General features: G+C 39.4%; 1 long non-coding RNA gene across 3 annotated transcripts in view; it reads left to right on the forward strand.

Annotated features, from left to right (window-relative positions):
* Positions 1-20,801, forward strand: part of LOC132374906 (uncharacterized) — a 204,680-nt gene that overhangs the window by 83,328 nt on the left and 100,551 nt on the right. The gene's annotated exons all lie outside the window — the stretch shown is intronic.

Here is a 20,801-nt window from a genome sequence, read left to right on the forward strand (position 1 = left end):
CTATTCATACAAAGAAATAATATTGAGTATGAGAACAAATGAACCATTGCTACATGAAACAACATGGGTGAATCTCAGAGGAATAATACTGAGTGAAAGAAGCCAGACATAAAAGAGTATAAACTGAATTTTTACATTTTAATGAAATTTAAATGGTCATAAAGATTGGAATAATAGTTACCTCAGGGATCATGGGTAGGGGTGGGACCATATAGGAGCATGAAGAGGTCTTCTGTGATGTTTGAGATGTTCTATATCTTGATCTGGATAGTGTCACAAAGATATAGACATAACAATACAAAAATTCATCCAACTGCATGCTTGAGATGTATGTTCAGCCTCAATAAAAAATTTTTTCTAAGTAGGTATTATGCAACAATCTTTGAGAATAAAGTCTAGCTCTAATCTTTGGATATATGAATTAAACCATTTTAGTTTAACTTTGAATGTGAAATTAAATTTTTAAAAAATTCCTTTTCACATTTGTTAATTAAAGGATGAATCTTTTCATAAAAGCAAAGCAAAAACCATTTCCTTCAAATAAAGCAGACACAAATACTTTTATGCCTCTCCCAAAGTTTTATATTTAGGGCTCTTGCAGACTGCAAGAACTCAATTCAATTTCATACTTGAAAATCTTTCCCCTGCCAGATGCAGGATCTGCCTGTTTTCCACTGATAATTTAAAGGTGCTAAATTCAGATACATTCAAACTGTGTTTCTCTAGAGATCACCCTTCTTTCTATAGATGGGGCAATTAAAAATAAGCTTCAATTCTGCTGCCACTCGTCCTCAGATATCAAAGCTGAGAATGTAAGGGGTTTGGAAACGAGATATTTAATGGGGTCAGGGAAAGTGTGTCTTTTACCAGGAATTGTGCAAAGTTTCGTTTTTGCTACATGAAAGACTAATTTTTGAGGTTTGCTGGAATCAGTGATATTTGATGACATTTTACCTTGTTATAGTGTACTATATGAGATGATTCCAAAGATTTCACAGTATAATTTAAACAGTACCCATTCTTGAAATTTTTTACCTGTTGCTGTTGAATCAGAAAAAAGGTCAAAGTTTTTTCCATATCAATCATGCCTAAAATAGCTCTGTATCCAAAAGCCAGAATTAATTTTGCAGTAAAAAGGGACAGTGAACTTTGCCACAATGGCTATTTATTGCCTGGTCTTCAGAGCCTGCCCCTTCTTCTGAGAACATGCCCCTGTTTCTGGGAACTGCTCCTCCACCACTGCCATGCGGTTCCCATCCAAGATCTGTCCGTAGCTCCACTCCCTTGGTCACATTTGCTGATTCTAGGATTAGCATCTGATTATTTATTTATTTATAGGTATTTTTGCACCGGAACTGAGAAAGTTAATCAGTTTCTTTCCAGTGGTAGAATTAATAAGAGACATTGCCCTATTTCCCACCAAAGCAGTTGCAAAAATGAGCATATGTCTGGGATCCCAGCACAGCCCTTCCTGGTCAGGCCCAGAGGGCTTCTGGACCATTTGCCATAGGCTAAGACTGTCATGATCTGTGAACATACGAGATGGTAAATTGTCAACAGGAGAGCAGCATATAGCAATGCCTAGGTCGCTCCATTTCCTTGAGATTAATTTTACATTAGGACAAAGGCAGAGAATGAATGAATGAATGCAAAGTTCTTGCACCACCACATAAAATTTTTGCTCACTTGCTACTTTGAAATACCCCTTTAGAGAGTAGACAAAGCGTCAAATATAAAAGGAGAACCTGGAAAAGATGTTATCACCATCAGTCATCCTGGACATAAAAGAGGGATGCAGGTTATCTTGGGGGAGAAGCACTGACTAATTTGTGTCCGCGGTGCTTCATGGTAGATGTACTTTTTGTCTCCTCCTAAGACGGGGGGTAGGGTGATCCCTAGATACAATTGCCCTTTGAAACAATTAAAGGATGGATGTGTCACCAGTGGAGAATGGAGAAAAAATGGAAGGCATCGTCAAATTTCTACCCATTGTATCTCGAATAGGGAAAGTATTGAATTTTGTCTAAAACATCTTCTGATTGATGTCTCTAAAGTTCTAAATCTTCTCCTCATGACCTTAAAGGTACCTGTTAGGTCATTTGATACCTAGCTAAGCAAAATGATTCTCTTCTGATCTTTAGCCAGAATTTCTCCTAAAATATTCTGATGTCATCTGCAAAAAGTCTGTGAATGAATTAAGAATTCTTACAGATAAGCAATATGAAAGAGAGAAAGCAAGTTGAATCCTCATGAGGCATGCATGAATGCATGTTCGTTGCTGAATCCCCAATGTCTGGTGCAGTGCCTGGTGTGTAGTAGGTGCTTAATAAATATTTGTTGAATGAATGAGTAAATAAGTTTCATATTAAAACATGGACTGGTGGTCTATTTATTAGTTTTTCTTTCTTACTTTCTTGGCATTTGGTAATCTGACAAAAAATATTTACATGTATGGTGGTTTGAAAGGTTTTTCTAAAAATCGTAAGAAAAAGTCCACTTTGCCCATTAAATGAAAAAGGTCTGATTAGCGGCCTTTAGGAGGACCTTACATTAAAATTCTTGCACCCCCTAATGGTTATCCATGGGCTTACACTTCATAATTAGAAAGCAATCAAGTTGGAAATAGGACCGTATTTTCAAGAAAAATTGTAGTCTAGATGCTGGACTTAGGCAAGTTCAGTCAAAGGGTGCTCTTTGGCAGGACTTGTGTGTTTTTTGATGACCACAAAGAAGTGACAGATTATCTCTATTTCTGAATAACCTCTCTGTAAGTTTAAAGAGCAAGGACAGTGTTCACAACACAAATTAACAGAAGCAATCTTTAACAGCTCAGCTTTGAACATAAGAAGGTCTGGGATGGCCGAAAACCCCACTTTAATGGCTTTTGGAAGAGCCTATTTAAAGTTCAGTTCCTGGGACAGGGAGGTGGGGCGCTGTCAGCCCCAACAATGTTTCTAGAACACCAGAAAAAGATGCTGACTTGGAAATGTGGTAGAAATTAGTTGGCCTCTCCCCACCCCAGACTTTGCCCCTTCTTTCTCCCTGGGTTTTTGTTTGAAAGTAAAAAAATAAAATCGTATCTTTTCTGTAATACACCTCAGGCCCTCTGGATATTTATTATTGATTTGAGCAAGAATCTGACAGAGGAAGGCCAACTAATAGACAAATTCTGAAAAGTATGCACCAGAAATACAGCAGGCTGCACCCAAGCGTGTATATCTATTCCTTTATACAGCAGGCTGCACCCAAGCGTGTATATCTATTCCTTTATGAACCCCATTAAAGTGAGAGTTAAAGAATAAAAAGGCCATCAATTCAGAAGAACAAAGAGAACAGGAGTTCAGCCAAATAAAACCAGAGATTACACAAATTTCTATGAATTTTGAAAGGCTGAAAGTGAAATGGTTACCTGTTAACTGGCTTAGCCAACCAGGTAAATCTTAAACCTGGGGCTGCAGGTGGTGAAGGTAACAAGAAATAAGTGATGAACTGCCAGCACAGAACCCAAGGAAGATGCAGGAATTAGAGACACCAGTTACCTCTAAGGGGGGAGGAGAGGGTCTGTAGGGTAAAGCTGAAAAGTATTTGCTGATAGTTCGAATGTGGAGCTGATAGAACCCACTCTCAGATCAGTCCCCCTACCCCAGGCAGCCCAGGGACATGCTGGCAGGAGAAGGGAGATTAATTAGCCTTCTGGAGATCTGCACAGCTGAGGATGGGGAGAGATGTTGTACAAAGGAGTCAAGCTTGCATTCTGGGTGATGACGCTTCATAGACCGTGTTCCCTGTCTGAAACAGGAACTCCGGTGTCAAACATGTGCATCTCAGGAAGGAGACTGGAAGACTCTTCCCTGAGGACACTGACCTTTAAATCTGTGTAAGTGTATTACTTGGAGTCAAATAAAATTAAACTAAAAGAAAGAGAGTGGAGGAGCTGATATATGACTCACCAGGAAGTTCAGCTCAAGTTATGATTTATAGCAAACCTCTGGGTTAGTGTATATCACCATGACTGAGAAGGTTATGAGATAAGCATGGGAGGACAGTCAGCTTAGCCTGGGGGCTCCAGAGGCCCTCCATGAGGACAGTCCTCTGAATATGCTTGCGTGAGAAGTAATACTTTGGGTGATAAGAGTAAGGAGTTTATGATAGCCCCAGTTTAGGGGTGATGGGGAGCAACTCTGGTCATGGGAAACCTAAGAAGAAAGAATTGGATATTTGCAAGGAAAAGTCTCCAAACACATATCCACCCCCAGAGCAGTCAAGGGCAGGGGTCATGAATGCTTGATTTACTTTTTAGTGACATGTAAGAAATTGGTTTCCAATGATTCTCTCAGAGATTCATATCCCACGGTCTGAACAGCTTTTAATGGAGGCAGGTACGGTGGGCTCTGTTGCTGACACCCTTAATTCCCTTTACCACCTGGCACACCCATCCCCAATGACTGGAGGCGCTGCAGCCAATGGCTTACACAGGTGTGCTCCCCACATTGCCCTTGGCTGGTGGACGCTTCCTCGCCAAACAGTGGCCTGAGAGATTAAACCCCCACTTCGCAGGGATGGGATCTAGACAGGCCGTGTGCCTTTCCTCTGGGAACATTTGACCTTTTCCCTAGAAATTTTCTTCTTCTTTTTTTTTTTTTTAAATTATTTATTTATTTATTTATTTTCTTATTAGTCATCCATTTTATACGTATCAGTGTATACATGTCAATCCCAATCACCCAATTCATCACACCACCACCACCACCCCCTGCCGCTTTCCCCCCTTGGTGTCCATATGTTTTTTCTCTACTTCTGTGTCTCAATTTCTGCTCTGCAAACCGGTTCATCTATACCATTTTCTACGTTCCACATATATGCGTTAATATACGATATTTGTTTTTCTCTTTCTGACTTACTTCACTCTGTATGACAGTCCCTAGATGCATCCACGTCACTACAAATGACCCAATTTCGTTCCTTTTTATGGCTGAGTAATATTCCATTGTATATATGTACCACAACTTCTTTATCCATTCGTCTGTCGATGAGCATTTAGGTTGCTTCCATGACTTGGCTATTGTAAATAGTGCTGCAATGAACATTGGGGTGCGTGTGTCTTTTTGAGTTATGGTTTTCTCTGGGTATATGCCCAGTAGTGGGATTGCTGGATCATATGGTAATTCTGTTTTTAGTTCTTTAAGGAACCTCCATACTGTTCTCCATAGTGGCTGTATCAGTTTACATTCCCACAAACAGTGCAAGTGGGTTCCCTTTTCTCCACACCCTCTCCAGCATTTGTTGTTTGTAGATTTTCTGATGATGCCCATTCTAACTGGTGTGAGGTGATACCTCATTGTAGTTTTGATTTGCATTTCTCTAATACTTAGTGATGTTGAGCAGCTTTTCATGTGCTTCTTGGCCATCTGTATGTCTTCTTTGGAGAAATGTCCATTTAGGTCTTCTGCCCATTTTTGGATTGGGTTGTTTGTTTTTTTAATATTGAGCTGCATGAGCTGTTTATATATTTTGGAGATTAATCCTTTGTCCTATGATTCATTTGCAATGATTTTCTCCCATTCTGACGGTTGTCTTATCGTCTTGTTTATGGTTTCCTTTGCTGTGCAAAAGCTTAGAAGTTTCATTAGGTCCCGTTTGTTTATTTTTGTTTTTATTTCCATTATTCTAGCAGGTGGATCAAAAAAGATCTTCCTGATTTATGTCAAAGAGTGTTCTTTCTATGTTTTCCTCTAAGAGTTTTATAGTGCCTGGTCTTACATTTAGGTCTCTAATCCATTTCGAGTTTATTTTTGTGTATGGTGTTAGGGAGTGTTCTAATTTCATTCTTTTACATGTAGCTGTCCAGTTTTCCCAGCACCACTTATTGAAGAGACTGTCTTTTCTCCATTGTATATCCTCGCCCCCTTTGTCATAGATTAGTTGACCATAGGTGCATGGGTTTATTTCTGGGCTTTCTACCCTTTTCCATTGATCTATATTTCTGTTTTTGTGCCAGTACCATATTGTCTTGATTACTGTAGCTTTGTAATATAGTCTGAAGTCAGGGAGTCTGACTCCTCCAGTTCTGTTTTTTTCCCTCAAGACTGCTTTGGCTGTTCGGGGTCTTTTCTGTCTCCATACAAATTTTAAGATTTTTTGTTCTAGTTCCATAAAAAATGCCATTGGTAATTTGATAGGGATCGCATTGAATCTGTAGATTGCTTTGGGTAATATAGTCATTTTCACAATATTGATTCTTCCAACCCAAGAACATGGTTTATCTCTCCATTTGTTTGTATCATCTTTAATTTCTTTCATCAGTGTCTTATAGTTTTCTGCATACAGGTCTTTTGTTTCCCTAGGTAGGTTTGATCCTAGGTATTTTATTCTTTTTGTTGCAATGGTAAATGGGAGTGTTTACTTAATTTCTCTTTAAGATTTTTCATCATTAGTGTATAGGAATGCAAGAGATTTCTGTGCATTCATTTTGTACACTGCAATTTTACCAAATTCATTGATTAGCTCTAGTAGTTTTCTGGTGGCATCCTTAGGATTCTCTATGTATAGTATAATGTCATCTGCAAACAGTGACATTTTTACTTCTTCTTTTCCAATTTGTATTCCTTTTATTTCTTTTCCTTCTCTGATTGCTGTTGCTAGGACTTCCAAAACTATATTGAATAATAGTGGTGAGAGTGGACACCCTTTTCTTGTTCCTGATCTTAGAGAAACTTAGATCTCAGTTTTTCACCATTGAGAATGATGTTTGCTGTGGGTTTATTGTATATGGCCTTTATTATGTTGAAGTAGGTTCCCTCTAAGGCCACTTTCTGGAGAGTTTTTCTCATAAATGGGTGTTGAATTTCCTCAAAAGTTTTTTCTGCATCTATTGAGATGATCATACAGTTTTTATTCTTCAATTTGTTAATATGGTGTATCACATTGTTTGATTCACATATATTGAAGAATCCTTGCATCCCTTGGATAAATCCACTTGATCGTGGTGTATGATCCTTTTAATGTGTTGTTGGATTCTGTTTGCTAGTATTTTGTTGAGGATTTTTGAATCTATATTCATCAGTGATATTGGTCTGTAATTTTCTTTTTTTGTAGTATCTTTGTCTGGTTTTGGTATCAGGGTGATGGTGGCCTCATAGAACGAGTTTGGAAGTGTTCCTTCCTCTGCAGTTTTTTGGAAGAGTCTGAGAAGGATGGGTGTTAGCTGTTCTTTAAATGTTTGATAGAATTCACCTGTGAAGCCATCTGGTCCTGGACTTTTGTTTGTTGGAAGATTTTAAATCACAGTTTCAATTTCATTACTTGTGATTGGTCTGTTCCTATTTTCTGTTTCTTCCTGGTTCACTCTTGGAAGGTTATACCTTTCTAAGAATTTGTGCATATCTTCCAGGTTGTCCATTTTATTGGCATAGAGTTGCTTGTAATAGTCTCTTAAGATGCTTTGTATTTCTGCAGTGTCTGTTGTAACTTCTCCTTTTTCAGTTCTAATTTTATTGATTTGAGTCCTCTCCCCTCTTTTTCTTGATGAGTCTGGCTAATGGTTTATCAATTTTGTTTATCTTCTCAAAGAACCAGCTTTTATTTTTATTGATCTTTGCTATTGTTTTCTTTGTTTCTATTTCATTTATTTCTGCTCTGATCTTTGTGATTTCTTTCCTTCTGCTAACTTTGGGTTTTGTTTGTTCTTCTTTCTCTAGTTCCTTTAGGTGTAAGGTTAGATTGTTTGTTTGAGATTTCTCTTGTTTCTTGAGGCAGGCTTGTATTGCTATAAACTTCCCTCTTAGAACTGCTTTTGCTTCATCCCATAGGTTTTGGATCGTCGTGTTTTCATTGTCATTTGTCTCTAGGTATTTTTTTGATTTCCTCTGATTTCTTCAGTGATCTCTTGGTTATATAGTAATGTATTGTTTAGCCTCCATGTGTTTGTGTTTTTTACTTTTTTTTCCCTGTAATTGATTTCTAATCTCATAACGTTGTGGTCAGAAAAGATGCTTGATATGAAATTTTCTTAAATTTACTGAGATTTGATTTGTGACCCAAGATGTGATCTATCCTGGAGAATGTTCCGTGTGCACTTGAGAAGAAAGTGTAATCTACTGTTTTTGGATGGAATGTCCTATAAATATCAATTAAATCTATCTGGTCTATTGTGTCATTTAAAGCTTGTGTTTCCTTATTAATTTTCTGTTTCGATGATCTGTCCATTGGTGTAAGTGAGGTGTTTATGTCCCCCACTATTCTTGTGTTACTGTCGATTTCCTCTTTTAGAGCTGTTAGCAGTTGCCTTATGTATTGAGGTGCTCCTATGTTGGGTACATATATTTTTATAATTGTTATATCTTCTTCTTGGATTGATCCCTTGGTCATTATGTAGTGTCCTTCCTTGTCTCTTGTGACATTGTTTATTTTAAAGTCTATTTTATCTGATATGAGTGTTGCTACTCCAGCTTTCTTTTGATTTCCATTTGCATGGAATATCTTTTTCCATCCCCTCACTTTCAGTCTGAATGTGTCCCTAGGTCTGAAGTGGGTCTCTTGTAGACAACATATATATGGGTCTTGTTTTTGTACCCATTCAGCAAGCCTGTGTCTTTTGGTTGGAGCATTTCATCCATTCACGTTTAAGGTAATTATCGATATTTATGTTCCTATGACCATTTTCTTAATTGTTTTGAGGGTTTTTTTGTAGGTCCTTTTCTTCTCTTGTGTTTCCCACTTAGAGAAGTTCCTTTAGCATTTGTTGTAGAACTGGTCTGGTGGTGCTGAATTCTCTTAGCTTTTGCTTGTCTGTAAAGCTTTTGATTTCTCCATCGAATCTGGATGAGATCCTTGCCGGGTAGAGTAATCTTGGTTGCAGGTTCTTCCCTTTCATCACTTTAAGTATATCATGCCACTCCCTTCTGGCTTGTAGAGTTTCTGCTGAGAAATCAGCTGTTAACCTTATGGGAGTTCCCTTGTATGTTATTTGTCATTTTTCCCTTGTTGCTTTCAATAATTTTTCTCTGTCTTTAATTTTTGCCAATTTGATTACTATGTGTCTCGGTGTGTTTCTCCTTTGGTTTATCCTGTGTGGGACTCTCTGCACTTCGTGGACTTGGGTGGCTATTTCCTTTCCCATGTTAGGGAAGTTTTTGACTATAATCTCTTCAAATATTTTCTCTGGTCCTTTCTCTCTCTCTTCTCCTTCTGGGACCCCTATAATGCGAATGTTGTTGCATTTAGTGTTGTCCCAGAGGTCTCTTAGGCTGTCTTCATTTCTTTTCATTCTTTTTTCTTTATTCTGTTCCACAGCAGTGGATTGCACCATTCTGTCTTCCAGGTCACTTATCCATTCTTCTGCCTCAGTTATTCTGCTATTGATTCCTTCTAGTGTATTTTTCATTTCAGTTATTGTATTGTTCATCTCTGTTTGTTTTTTCTTTAATTCTTCTAGATCTTTGTTAAACATTTCTTGCATCTTGTCGATCTTTGCCTCCATTCTTTTTCCGAGGTCCTGGATCATCTTCACTATCGTTATTCTGAATTCTTTTTCTGGAAGATTGCCTATCTCCATTTCATTTAGTTGTTTTTCTGGGGTTTTATCTTGTTCCTTCATCTGGTACATAGCCCTCTGCCTTTTCATCTTGTCTATCTTTCTGTGAATGTCCTTAGAACTTTTCCATTAAGCCTCTTTCAGTGTAGACTTACTCAAAGGAGGTGCTTTAAAAAACTACTCCTTACTCTTTGGGTAAAGGGAGAACTTCTACCCTAAGATTTATGGACGTTTTATCTAGGTATTCTCTCTTTTGGCTTAGTTTCCAGAATTTTTAACTTTCCAAGTTGACAGTATGCCAAGGCTTTTGTCCTGGTTGCAGTGATTTCTGAGAGTTCATGCCTTACCTATGATACATCGATTTCTCTTTAAATGTTGTTAACTAACTAGTAGGTTTATTGCAGATTTGGGGTTTTGGGATTCCAAAACCTGTGAACCCCAATTGGACATTTTGTATGGAATGGGCAATGTCCACAGAAATAGTACAGGAAATTGGCTACTGAAGCCTATTTCTCTAGCCAAATCACTGCTGTTTCTTGTGCAGTAGCTCTGTGTCTTAGGTTAGGCTAACTAGAAGCAGAGTCTGAGATAAGAATTTGATGTACGTGGTTTCTTGTGGGAGTGTTCTTTTTTTTTTTTAATTGGAGTATAGTTGATTTACAATGTTGTGTTAGTTTCGGGTATACAGCAAAGTGAATCAGTTATACATATACATATCCACCCTTTTTTTTTTTAAGATTCTTTTCCCATATAGGTGGGGGAGTGTTCTTAGGAGAAGGGGAAGGTGGGAAGCAGGAAGAGGCAGGGGAAGTGGCTGAGCAGGGACGTGGTTCCAGGTAAAGTCCAGCCATGGCCTGATTGCCAGCTCTGGAGCATGTATTTCATCCCAACATTGCCCCCACCTGAAGGCAAGCAGTGTTTTTTAGCCTCCCATCAATCTTTGCCCCCCGCCCCCCACAGGGTGGGGAATCAACATCCGGGGCATTTACAGGTGAGGAGGTTCTCAGTCAATGGCAATTCTGAGGAGAAGGTCACAGAGAACAAGGAAAGTTCCTGAGAGGGAGTCTGGGGGTATGGAAGCCTGTGTATCTGAAACTTAGCAAGGAAAAAGAGAGACGATGTGGAGCCTTGTAAGTCAGGATGCGATTCTCTGTGAGGTGGGCATCACTGGGTGGTCGTGAGCAGGTGAGGTAAATGATTGGATTGCACATTTCAGAAGGCCCACATCTGGGAGTGGTAAATAAGCAAGTACAGATGCCTGCAGCCCACCTGAAGGCTCTAGGAGAGAAATGCTCATGGTTTATGTAGGTTTGGCAGGGCTGGGAGTCATGAAAGGAGCTGATATTTTGAAAGAAGCACATTTTGAAAGCAGAGCCAACTTTATTTGCTGTATGTGCAAGAGGCAGAGTAGTCAACGTTGACTATATGAATTTTACTCTGAGCAAAAAAGGGGGAGGGACAGGCTTGACAGAGGAAAAGAGGGAATATGGAAAGAAGGGTTTAGTTTTGGGTGTATCAATAGTTCTTCCCGGGCTTCCCTGGTGGCGCAGCGGTTGAGAATCTGCCTGCCAATGCAGGGGACACAGGTTCGAGCCCTGGTCTGGGAAGATCCCACATGCCACGGAGCAACTGGGCCCGTGAGCCACAACTACTGAGCCTGCGCATCTGGAGCCTGTGCTCCGCAACAAGAGAGGCCGCGATAGTGAGAGGCCTGCGCACCGCGATGAAGAGTGGCCCCCGCTTGCCACAACTAGAGAAAGCCCTCGCACAGAAACGAAGACCCAACACAGCCATAAATAATAAATAAATAAATAAATAAAATAAAAATAGTTCTTCCCTTTATATAGCTGAGTAGTGTTCCATTGTACAGCTTGTCTATTCATTCACCAATTGATGGACACTTTGGTACTTTCCAGTTTGGGAATATTATGAACTGAAGCTTCTAAAAATATTCTTGTACATATCTTTGGTGAATACGTGGACAAATTTCTGCTCAGTGTATATTTAGGAATAGAATTCTTGGGTCATAGGACAATTTCAATAATTTTAATTCTGGCATTTCTATTTGATTCTTGTTTATATATTCCAGTTATCTTGTGAAATCCTCTTTTCTTGAACATATTATTTATACAACTTTTAATGTCCCTCTCTGATAGCTCCAATGATGTCTCTTCTGGGCATCTGCTTCTAATTTTTGTTTTTCTCTTGGTCCAGTTTCTTAGGAAGACTTTTTAATTTCTTATTGAGTGCTATATATTGTGTGTCAAACTGTAGAAACTCTGAATGGTGTTTTCTTTCTCTAAAAACGCTCAACCACTCCTCTGGTAAGGGAAAAAGAGAGGCGATGTGGAGCCTTGTAAGTCAGAATGTGATTCTCTGTGAAGTGGGCATCACTGGGTGGTCGTGAGCAGAGGAGGTAAATGATTGGATGTACATTTCAGAAAGTCATGAGGTGATGAATTACCTTAATCCAGTCAGGGACTGAGCTAATTCAAGGTTGGGTTGCACTTTGGGCACAAGTTAGTCTACCTCTGGTTCCCTCTGCTTCTGCTGTGTGGTCCTTTGGGGTTTCTAATTGAGCTCCTGGATTGTTAATTGGTCTTCTCTCTCATGGCCAGTTCTAACCTCAATTTTTAATTTTCTCAGTACTATGAAAGTGTAGAAAATTCTGCTTTGCCCTTTGTCTTTCCTCCCAGTGTCTTATATTTCTTCCCTGCAGTTTAAAAAGTTGACAAATGCCTCCAGGAAAACTGACAGCATCAGACTCACTTCGAAGTCCCGACTTCTCTCTCTGGGGTCTTGTGGCTATTTGGGCAGTCCCAAACTCCACTTTTTGCCCCCAGGTCTCTGAGATTGCTAGAATTTCTGCTTGGTTCTCTGCCTGTAAACAGTGGCTCTCTATCTTTCTTTGCCTTCTACCTGAGTCAGTGCCAAGAATTGGCAAATTCCCTGAAGGCAGAGTAGTTCTAGAATGTTTGCTCACCAATCTGCAATTCCGTTCCTCCAGAATCCTGACCCAGAGTCCTGTTTGCTCAGCAGTTCTCTGTGGTCTCCAAACAGATGAAATTTTGTATTTTATCCAGCTACTCTGGTCAATCTTAGGAGAGCATCAGTCTGTTGCAAGTCACTGCATCATATCTGGAAGTGGAAATCCCCTATCATTTAATTTCAGTAACTGTTCATCATGTAGCACGTCTTCATTTTTAATCTTACTTCACTATTTTTTAAATGCCCGTGTATCTATCACTTTTCATCGTTATTTTAAAAACCCTAGTTATTGGGCTTCCCTGGTGGTGCAGTGGTTAAGAATCCACCTGCCCATGCAGGAGACACGGGTTCGAGCCCTGGTCTGGGAATATCCCACATGCCGCGGAGCAACTAAGCCCGTGCACCACAACTACTGAAGCCTGTGCTCTAGAGCCCACGAGCCACAACTACTGAGCCTGTGTGCCACAACTACTGAAGCCTGTGTGCCTAGAGCCCGTGCTCCGCAACAAGAGAAGCCACCGCAATGAGAAGCCTGCACACCACAACGAAGAGTAGCCCCTGCTTGCCGCAACTAGAGAAAGCCTGTGCACAGCAATGAAGACCCAATGCAGCCATAAATAAATAAATAAATAAATAAATAAATAAATAAATTTTAAAAAATAATAAAAAAATTAAAATGGTTGTGGAAACATGCACAGTTTTCAGAAAGCACTCAACCAATGTGCTATAATTAAAAAAAAAAAAAAGCAAAAAAAAAACCCTAGTTATTAAAAAAAGTATATGGGATTCAGCCAACAGTGCACCAAGAAGAAACTACAGAAAATGTGTATTTTCATGTTCAAACAAAAGCAAATAAAAAATTAAGTTAATAAACATTTGACTCACGAAGTTAGAATAAACAAAACAAATCTGAAAAAGAGCAGGAGGATTACATCAAGGTTAAAGAAGTTATTAAAGAATTTTAAAAAACAAATACACTAAGAGAATGAAAATACAAGCCAGAAACGCATATATGGAATCCCCCCCAAAAAAATGGTTATGAAGAACCTAGGGGCAGGACAGGAATAAAGATGCAGACGTATAGAATGGACTTGAGGACACGGGGAGGGGGAAGGGTAAGCTGGGACGAAGTGAGAGAGTGGCATGGACTTATATATACTACCAAATGTAAAATAGATAGCTAGTGGGAAGCAGCTGCATAGCACAGGGAGATCAGCTCGGTGCTTTGTGACCACCTAGAGGCGTGGGATAGGGAGGGTGGGTGTGAGATGCAAGAGGGAGGAGATATGGGGATATATGTATATGTATAGCTGATTCACTTTGTTATAAAGCAGAAACTAACACACCATTGTAAAGCAATTATACTCCAATAAAGATGTTAAAAAGAAAAAAGAAAAGAAAATACCAGCCAGAGTTGGGGAGAAAAATCTTTGCAAAACACATGTCTAATAAGGGACTGATATCCGAATATACAAAGAATACTTGAAACTTAACAATAAAAAAATGAACAACCCAATTTAAAAATGGGCAAGAGGTCTGAACAGACACCTCACCAGAGAAGATATACAGATGGCAAATAAGCACATGAAAAGATGTTCAATATCATATGTCATTAGGGAATTGCAAATTAAGACTACAGTTAGATACCACTACACACCTATTAGAATGGCCAAAATTCAAAACACTGACAATACCAAATGCTGGTGAGGATGTGGAGCAACAGGAACTCTCATTCATTGTTAGTGGGAATTCATAATGGCCACTTTGGAAGACAGATTGGTAGTTTCTTAGAAAACTAAACATACTCTTACCATACTATCCAGCAATCATGTTCCTTGGCATTTACCTAAATGAACTAAAAATATATGTCCACACAATCACTTGCACATGAATGTTTATAGCAGATTTATTCATAATTGCCAAAACTTGGAAGCAACCAAGATATACTATTTTTAGGTGAATGGACAAACTGGTACATCCAAAAAAAATAGAGTAATATTCAGTGATAAAAGGAAATGAACTATCAAAGTACGAAAAGACATGGAGAAAAGTTAAATAGATATTACTAAGTGAAAGTGAAAGAAGACAATCTGAAAACACTTAAGTACTGAATGATTCCAGCTCTATGATATTCTGGAAAAAGCAAAACTCTGGAGGCAGTAAAAAGATCAGTGGTTGCTAGTAGATCAGGAGAGGGAGGGATGAATAGGTGAAGCACGGGAGATTTGTAGGGCAGTGAAACTATTCTATGATATTGTAATCGTGGATATGTGACATTATACATTTGTCAAAACCCAGAGATTATACAATATTATAAATGAGCTCTGATATAAACTTTGGACTTTATTTAATAATCTATCAGTATTGGCTCATAAGTTATATCAAATGCACCATACTAATGCAAGATGTTAATATTTAAAAGCAAAACTACGTGTGTGTTGGGAGGGGGCAGCAGGTATGGAAACTCTGTACTTAATGTTAAATTTTTCTGTAAGCCTAAAATGCTGTAAAAAATAAAGTCTATTAATTTTTTTGAAGTGAACATAATAAAATAGAACTGATAAATTAGGTTTCCCCAGGGGCAGGGAAAACAATAATAAACAGGACTAAATTCTGTTACAATTAACAAAGAAAGAAAAATAGTTAACACTCATCATACACCAACACTGCTCTAAGCACTACACAACAGCCCTAAGACATCAGAGCATATTACTATTCCCATTTTGCAGCTGAAGAAACAGCCAGGGCAGGTTTGCATAACTCATCCCAGCTCACACAACTTGCCCAAAGGTCACATAGCAAGTGATGGGGCTGGGTGTTAACCCAGTTCATGTTGCTCCAGAGTCTGTCCTCTTACCAACCAAGAAGTACTGCCAGAACATAGTGAGTAGTCAGTACTGCCAGAACCTACGATTGCAGAGAACGCCCACCTAAATATACAGCATTTCTTAACAGTCGTATAAGAAATAGACTTTGTTGGGACTTCCCTGGTGGTCCAGTGGTAAAGAATCCGCCTTCTAATGCAGGGGGCTCAGGTTCTATCCCTGGTCAGGGAACTAAGATCCTACATGCCATGGGGCAACTAACCCCGTGTGCCACAACTATTGAGCTCTCGCGCCTCAAATAGAGAGCCCACATGTTGCAAACTACAGAGCCCACGCGCTCTGGAGCCCATGCGCCACAACTAGAGAAGAGAAAACCTGCATGCCACAACTAGAGAGAAGCCCGTGTGCTGCAGTGAAGAGCCTGTGCGTGGCAACAAAGACCCAACACAGCCAAATAAATAAATAAATAAATATTAAAAAAAAAAAAAGAAATAGACTTTGTTGGTGACTAAACATAGTAATAAACATAGAAATAAAATTGAAAATCTGTAAGAAATTGATATGTGACCGTGTGACAGAAACATTCTTGTCTGGGACCCCTGCCCACCCCTCATCCATATGGATTTCTGGGAACTGCCCTAGTTTTCATTGTGCTGCATCCTCTGGCAGTCACTCCTAATTCTCCCAAACCCCAGTCCCTAACAACCACTAATCTACTTTCTGTCACCATAGATTTGTCTATTCTGGACATATCATATAAATGGAATCCTACAATATTTGGCCTGCTGTGCCTGGCTTCTTCACTGAGCATCATGTTTTCATGGTTCATTCATGTTGTAGCATGTGTCAGCCCTTCCTTCCTATTTTTTGCTGAATAATATTCCATTACGTGGACATACCACATTTCATGTATTCATTCCTCAGTTGATGGACATTGGATTGTTCCCACTTTGTTACTATTTTCATTTCTCTTGGGTATAAATCTAGGAGTGGAATTGCTAGGTAATATGATGACTCCGTTTAACTATGTGAGGAACTGCCAAACTGTTTTCTGAAGTTGTTCTGCACCATTTTACGTTCCCACCAACAGTAGATGAAGATTCCAATTTCTTCACATTGTCACCAACACTTGTTATTATCTGTCTTTTTGATTATAGCCATCCAAGTTTGTGTGAAGTGGTATCTCACTGTGGTTTTGGTTTCATTTTCCTGATGGTTAATAGTGTTGAACATCTTTTCATGTACTTATTGGCTATACTTATAGCTTTTTTGGAGAAATATCTATTCAAATGCTTGGCCCATTTTTTTATTTTATTGAAGTATAGTTGATTTACAATGTCATGTTAATTTCTGCTGTTATGCATATATATATATATTCAGTTATGCATATAAATATTTGTTTTCATATTCTTTTCCATTATGGTTTATCACAGGAGATTGAATTTAGTTCCCTGTGCTATACAGTAGGACCTTGTTGTTTATCCATCCTGTATATACTAGCTTGCATCTGCTAATCCCAAACTCCCAATCCTTCCCTCCCCCAACCCCCTCTCCCCCTTGGCAACCAAGTCTGTTCTCTGTGTCTGTGAGTCTGTTTCTGTTTCATAGATAAGTTCATTTGTGTTATATTTTAGATTCTACATATAAGTGATATCATATGGTATTTGTCTTTCTCTTTCTGACTTACTTTGCTTAGTATGACAGTCTCTAGGTCCATCCATGTTGCTGCAAATGGCATTATTTCATTCTTTTTTATGGCTGAGTAATATTCCATTTTATATATATATATATATATATATATATATATATATATATATATCTCACATCTTCTTTATCCATTTATCTGTCAATGGACATATAAGCTGTTTCCATGTCTTGGCTATTGTAAACAGTTGCTTTGCCCATTTTTGAAGTGGGTTAATTGTCTTTTTTTACTGTTGAGTTGCAAGAGTTCTTTATATGTTCTGGATACAAGTCCCTTATCAGACATATGGCTTGCAATATATTTCTTTGAACATTAAAAGTTTAAGATGTTTATAGTTGATTCAATTTATAGGAGTGTGAGTCTTTTAGAGCACAAATATCTTGTTTTCACAAGATTGAGTTATTGATAGACAAGGAATGTATAAAGTTTGTAAACTATTTTACTAGATTATAAACTAATCTCCAAAGATCTATGTTTGATAATGAAACTTTCCATATTTCACTTCAGTAATTTAATTTAATAAGGAATTATTTAATTTTTCTCTGTGTCTTAAGAATTTTGTTAATAATGCATCGTCCTCAGAGCCGAGTAACTATGTCAGAACCTTGGAAGAAAAATTGACTGTATACTGCATTTTTAAAAAGAATTTGATCAACATTATGCCCTGATTCCCTTTTGTCTAGCCCAGGCCTCCGTTCAACAGAGGCCCATATCAAAAGTCACACAAGGGTGTCCTAGTGCACTGTCCTAGGAAATCAATCAATAAAGAGACTGTAGAAATGAGCCCCGCAGCAGATTCTCACACTCAAAACATTCCTTTATTCATTCAACAAATATCTATCAATATTTGCTACGTGCCAGACACTGTTCTAGACACTAGGATGACAATGGAGAGTGAAAACAAATATTGTCTCCACGTTAGTGGGGAAGACAGGTTAATGAAATAACCACACAATGGAATGTAGCATCGCAATTGTGACAAGGCTGTGCCAGAGCACGGTTAGAGGTGATCAAGGAGAACTACTTGGAGGCAGTGACATCCAAGCTTCATCTGAAGATAGGGCTGGTGTTAACGAAAGGGAAGCCTGAGAGCCTCTCGCTGCACTGAGCTGACCCTGAGAAGAGGGATCCAGGGATAGGTGAGGAGCAGAGATCGCCAGTGAGCGCTCCCTGAGAAGGTGTTCCAGGTGAGGCTGGAGACGTAAACCCAAGCTTTCAGGTGAAACAGTCTTGGTCCAGATCTCACTCTGTGTACCTCCAGCTGTGTGGCTTTGGGAAAATCGTTTAATCTCTCTGATCCTGCTAAATGGGAATCTTCCTACCAAAAGGATTGCTATGAGGATTAAAGGAGATGCAGAAATAAAATGCCCAGAACAGTGTTTTGCCTCTAGTGACCACGCCAAATATTTGGGAGAAAATATAAGCCAGTATGAGACTACAGTGCCCATCCTTGCCTCTGGCTCCCCCCACCTCACCTCTGTTGCCGTCATGGGCCGCTGGCTCTTGATGCCAACCTGAGAAGCCCTTGAGCCCCTCACTGCTTCCCCTGCTTAAGTCACAACTTTCTTCCTCCAACGTGTGTAACTTTTGCTCCACCGTCCTCTAGTATTTTCTTTTCGAGGTATCAGTAGGGAATACTTTAAAGTACTATACTTCATATTTCTGAAGAAGTTTTTAATAATCTTTCCTTCTGAATAGAAATGAACCATCTCCTTATGGTAGAAAGTTTTGAAAATAAGGAAAAAGTTATGTACCCATTTTTTATCAAATATTTATTGAACAGCTACTAGGTACCAGGCCCTGTTCTGAGCACTGGGCACACAATAGCCAACAAAAGCAGGCACTGTCGCTGCCTTCATGGAACGTGGGTTCCAGTGCGGGAAGGCTGACATTTGTCACCAGGGTTCAAGGTCTTGGTTTTATTGGGGACTGGGCTGCATTTTCTGAAGTTTCTACAACTTGCTTACAGATGTCTTCTTGCCCTGGTATTGGCAGAGTTCCCTACAGGGTATCTGAATTATTCTTGTATGTGTAAAGCTCATCAGATTCTCTGTTGTTTCATCACTTTGGGCTTTTTCTTACCACATAGGATTTCCTAATAAAAGAAATGACATCCATGATCTGCTTGATGGCTTTAACCATACTATGATCTGTGGACTTGCTGGTTTTAACATGCATAATTCTTCCCTAACGATGACTCCAGCATTCTGCCAGGCTAGCCATATGAAACTCAGTTTGATCAGTTGTTCATACCCACTATATTCCACATATTCAAAGAAGATGTTGATTCTTTATTTCCCATGACTGATCTAATAGCGTCCTTAAGTCCCCACCCACTGGGTTGCAAGGAAAACCAAACAAACAAATAAACAAACCTTAAATCTTCCAGTGGATGGTTTCTCGGTCTCTTCTGGTTTAAACCATTTCCTTTTGATCCCTGAATTTTGGAGGGTAGATATTCAAGGAATTTGAAGATCCTCTCCTTATCACAGAAGTTTTTCCCTTCTATCTCCTTTTTCTCAACTTGGCAAATGGGTGTATGGGGAAACTTAGGAATCTACCTTCTATGGGAGAGGAGATGCCTCTTTACACCCTATATTCTGGGTCCGTATACACTCCAGTTAAGGTATCGGATCTTGCTTATCTCTGGGCAGAGCCTCTGTTCTCCCTGGGGCCACTGACCATGTCACTGGTTCTATCCAACCTTTGGGCTGATAAGAAAGTTCTTCAAATTCATCAGAGACCAAGGCTCCTTCAAGTTTTCACTTCTGCTGTCCTAAGGGATAATCCAAGATATCTTTATGTCTACATTCCAGTCAGCAGAAAGGAGAAAGGGGGAAGGGAAGTGCAAGCCACTCCATTTAAAGATGGCTCCAGGAAGTTTCACATACTACTTCCATTTATATTCTATTGGCCAGAACTTTGTCACCTGGCTAAACCTGGTGCAAGTCAGGCTGGTCAGGACTAATGGTTATTCTGGGTGGCCATAAGCCCAGATAATATATAGAGGTTCTACTCAGAGGAAGAAGGCGAGATACCAAGGGTACCGGTAACTCGTTTTCCATCTGTAAAGTAGGACAACCCTGAAACTGTGCTCAAACTGATAAGAACTCAATCCCTAGAATCCCTTCTTGAGGGAATTTTCCTGGGACCACTCCTGATACCCAAAACTATACCAATCAAGGTCCTAAGGAAGCACTCTAAATATTTGAAACAGGAAATTTAATGCAGGAAGTTTTTTTAATTTTATTTTTATTATTATTATTATTTTTGGCTGCATTGGGTCTTCATTGCTGCGCGTGGGCTTTCTCTAGTTGTGGCGATCAGGGGCTACTCTCTGTTGTGGTGCGCGGGCTTCTCATTGAGATGGCTTCTCTTGTTGCGGAGCAAGGGCTCTAGGTGCGCGGGCTTCAGTAGTTGTGGCACGCAGGCTCAGTAGTTGTGGCTCATGGGCTCTAGAGGGCAGACTAGTAGTTGTGGTGCACGGGCTTAGTTGCTCCGCAGCATGTAGGATCTTCCCAGACCAGGGATTGAACCTGTGTCCCTGCATTGGCAGGCAGATTCTTAACCACTGCACCACCAGGGAAGTCCCTAATGCAGGAGGTTTTACATGGGTGATAGAAAAGCTGAGAAGCTAAACTGAGATGGTAAGGCAATCCATAAAGTAACCTCATCAGGAAACTACTTCCAGTTTCCTCTTGCTCATCAGAACCAATCACCCCAGACCGTTATCAGCCCTGTTTCAACGACT

Source organism: Balaenoptera ricei, chromosome 11, assembly GCF_028023285.1.
Source record: "Balaenoptera ricei isolate mBalRic1 chromosome 11, mBalRic1.hap2, whole genome shotgun sequence".
NCBI lineage: Eukaryota > Metazoa > Chordata > Mammalia > Artiodactyla > Balaenopteridae > Balaenoptera > Balaenoptera ricei.